At 37.9% G+C, this 4,304-nt stretch overlaps 1 pseudogene; it reads right to left on the reverse strand.

Moving 5' to 3' along the window:
• Positions 1 to 1,147: 1,147 nt before the first annotated feature.
• LOC149184113 (E3 ubiquitin-protein ligase UPL6-like) lies at positions 1,148 to 3,958 on the reverse strand (annotated as a pseudogene).
• Between the last annotated feature and the right edge of the window lie 346 nt (positions 3,959 to 4,304).

Genomic DNA, 4,304 nt, shown 5'->3' on the forward strand with positions numbered 1-4,304 from the left:
AGTCTGCATAACATGTGTCTGGAAATAGTCTATCTTCAATTTAGTAAACACGTCTTGCAGAATTTTATATTTCTAGATCATGTCATGCTCTGTTTTTGCATCGAAATTTACCTGCAATGTAGCATAGGCAGGATTTGGATAGAGCAGATGATCAGCAGTTTCCTTGAAAATACCACACCCATCATTTCCAGCCTCTTCAACTCCAAATTCATTCACAAATGTTGCGTGAATTATTCCTCTAGGTTATTCTTATTCTCACCTGCCTCACGAATCGCAAGCTCCTTCGGCCTATCCATGTCCATAGAAACCCTGTGCGCTCCTTGGAGGGATCTGATGTCAAAATTGTTGTCTGCGTAGATTACCAGTGTTGTTTATCCGGCCGGCCTTCACATTTTTCGGTTCGTTCCTCTGCCTATTCTTAACTCCTCTCTGGTTTCCTTGCTATTTTTTATTAATGACTGTCGTTCAACAAAATGTCATTTCCCTTAAATGAATGTCACACCTCAAACATATATTTGGTCTATTCTGTTTCAACTTTCAACTTGATCACAAACATTTTTCTTAGCTGGAATAGGTTTTATCAGATCTGTTGTGCTTCTAATGTATAATACAAAACAAGTCTGCATAACATGCGTCTGGAAATAGTCTATCTTCAATTTAGTAAACACGTCTTGCAGAATTTTATATTTCTAGATCATGTCATGCTCTGTTTTTGCATCGAAATTTACCTGCAATGTAGCAAATTCCAAAGGGTCATCAAATAATCCAGTATCAGTTTCTTGTTAACTGTTAAATGTGGTTATTTTGGATTTATTAATAGTCGTTTATTTTACAACTGTCGAATACCAGATACCTAGAATTGTGCCTTAATTGTTTTTTCTATGATCCGAGGCTTAAATCAAGGACTTAAACCCTTTGAAATCCACCTGGAATGAGTACTTGTCACTTCCTATTGTTCACCATTGACTGCTACATGTGAAGCCATGTCATCGCTATGACAACGCCATCGAACATTACTTGAAATCACCAAGTCATTGTTTAAACCACACCACTACTACTTGATGCCATGTGAAATGTTATGTCAACATTGGAATTTCGTATTGGATCATTTCTGCATAACATGCGTCTGGATATAGTCTATCTTCAATTTAGTAAACACGTCTTGCAGAATTTTATAATTCTAGATCATGTCATGCTCTGTTTTTGCATCGAAATTTACCTGCAATGTAGCAAATTCCAATGGGTCTGTTTGTCTTAGGTTTTGGATTTTGAGGTAGATCATGAGTTGGAGCAGGGGAACCTGAACTTGATTTCACAATATATTTTGGCATAGGCAGGATTTGGATAGAGCAGATGATCAGCAGTTTCCTTGAAAATACCACACCCATCATTTCCAGCCTCTTCAACTCCAAATTCATTCACAAATGTTGCGTGAATTATTCCTCTAGGTTATTCTCATGTCAATCCATTTAATTCCCTGAATGAATCCTCAACAGCCCGGTCTTGCCTTATCCTGATTTGGTATCATTCAAAAGACTGTGTGAGAGCTTCTGTTTTCTCTGGCCGAGGCTAGCACTGAAGTATAAATCTGGATTCTGAACCCTTTTTATAAATGGCACTAACAATGGTGTTTGTTTCAGCAGGTCACTGACAATTGGATTTTCATTTCCAGCCTTAGTATAGGAGAATCTTCCCTCAACTGCATCACGAGCATGAAGGTCATCTAGCGATGTAAAATTGTTTCCTACAATTCCAATCCTGCAACTGTGCCAATAGTACAGCTGTTAACATGCTGAATCTCTCTCCCTGTAACTGAAATCCTTTTTGATTTGATACAGACTGAACAGACTTCTCAAGATGTTTAGGAAACCTAGAGGGGACCACCTATAGCAGTAACCACAATGCCTCTTTCAAAATGTTAACTAGCTCCTTCACATCTTGGAATGAAAGTGGCTTCTGTTGCTCATATAACTCCTCATTATCAGTTATTGTCAACATGCGCTTATAAAATGGACAGAAAACAGAAAAAGACAGCAACCAACCACTTGAAAGAGGATCTCCTGGTTATAGGAATGTTGCCAAATCCTCCATAAATGCTCACTTTTGGCTCAAGTGACGCCTTTTCATGTAATGCCAAAGAGTAGTAACAAGTTCAGTTGTATATGCCAGCCCAGTCATTACATTCTCAAGGGGAAACATTGTGATAGAAAGATGCAAAAATCTACAAATTACAGTAACAGTTGTTGCTTCTATTGTAGATGGCTCCTCATTGGAATTAGTTCTTTCACCAAAATCTGCCATGTCTCCTCATTGGAATTAGTGCTTTCACCAAAATCTGCCATGTCTCCATAAAGAAATCTCAGACTGTTTCAGGAAATCTATATTAACGGCACTAAGGATTTGCTTCTCTAAATCCTTGTGCAGTATTATCTGACCCTCATCCTCTCCCATATCATTATCAGATTGTTTTGCAGTTGAAGGCTTAAAATTATGGGGTATCTCCAAAAGTCTGCAAAGTACAATTTGGCCTAGATAAAGCAAAACCAGCAATTTCCAAGACCTTACTGAGCAAACGAGCATTACTAGGAAGTTGTGAAGTTGTATCTGCAGGAAGAAAATTGAGGAGACTTGGCAAAACAGTTGCTATCTGTTGAATGTAACAAAGGCAGAGACCTTGACTTACAATAGCCTGCTTAAGTTTTAGGAATTGCTTCCATTGAAAAGGAATGGAGAAAAATTGTGCTGGAAAACTCAAATGCTTATTGTGACTATTGTAGGTCTTCTGAGCACTTTTGTAAGCGAGTCTTGTAAGTAAAATCTCTCCCCAAAACATCCCATCTCCAGCAATGCTGGTTTAAATGCCCTGCAGGGTGAAGATTAGCTTCTGGAATTGACTAAATGTATATCTGCAAAATATAGTCCAAAGTGTTTCCATCCCAAGGAAGTGTAAAATCTGTTAAATTGATAGCTGTATCTAACAACTGCAACTTGGTGAATCAGCAAATTCCCTTGGTGGTCTTAAAAGCTCAGACTTTAGTTGCTCCACGTTTTGATGCATTGCATGTAGACAGAAAATGGCAAAATGTTTTACTCTATATTTTATAATGGTTCGATCAGAAGAATTATTATAATCCCCATCTATAAATACGATTAGGATATTGCTAGAAACTTGGATAGATCGATGAAGCAATTTACAGGCAATTTACAGGCTTACACGATGAAGAATATCCCCATTGTCAGTTGCATTAAAGAAAAACAACTGGTGGAAATATTGTGAACTGGGTTTGAATGCATTTATTTCAAACTTTCCACTATTTTCGCCATAACTAAGACAAAACTCTTATGTATCACTGACCTTGCAGCAAGAGCTTCCCTTCTTCCTCTAAAAAATTTCTGGACTACCAGAGCACTCAGAGTCTGCTGACGAAGCATCTGGCACTGTTCCCGCACAAGCTTAGTTTGTTCCAAATGTTTCTGCATCTCCCTCTCTTTTGAGATCCACCCTCCCAAATCCACAGTCTTTCACCTTGATGGGTCCCCAGAGAAAAACATTCTGCTCTTGTCTAATCTGCTCTCTCCTTGTGCAATTAGGAACTCAGCTTACTTTCGAGGTACAAATTTCTCTTAGAGCTGATTTGCTGAGTTTTCATTTGAAGTAACAGTTACGAAAAGCAAACTGTGCAAAGGGCCTGTTTATTTGTAGTGAAGGGAAATCTTAAATTAGTCCAACGTTTCTTCTTTCATTTTTTTTTCTTCGTTGGTTGGTTTTTAATTTAATTTAAATATATTTATTTGTTGCTCGTTTCGTTCTTTGTTTAATCACAAGAAAGTCCTGCTATTTGAAACAAAATAAGTTAATTCTTTTTCATTATCATTCCATTAAGAGTGGAAGGTTTATGACTGAAACAAGTATAAATCTGCACTGCATCGCTCATATCATTGAGAAAATCTTTGGCATTAGTGGGCATCATCTCGATATTTAGTTTATGTCTGTGTGATATCAATTTCTATTTTCCTGGCTTCCACATAATCTTATGCAATGCATTCAACCAAAGGCTTTTGCAAGACTAGTGGTCCATTAGAGTTGTGGCGCATTGGTATGGTTGGGATGGGTTGATATGGCAAAACTCTGATTCTCATGGCCCTCTTTAGCAGACAAAATGTGATGGTCCATTACTTAGGTAGATTGTTTCACAGTCTGTCTTTTACACGAAGTGTAAAAGGATGGGTGAATCAGAGCATGCAGACAAAGAGGTTTCCCTTAATTTTGGATGATGTATGGGAAGAACCTGCGAAATTGCTGG

Source organism: Pinus tabuliformis, chromosome 3_2, assembly GCF_031772625.1.
Source record: "Pinus tabuliformis cultivar Carrire ecotype Pingquan chromosome 3_2, CPIR1, whole genome shotgun sequence".
Classification (NCBI taxonomy): Eukaryota; Viridiplantae; Streptophyta; class Pinopsida; order Pinales; family Pinaceae; genus Pinus; species Pinus tabuliformis.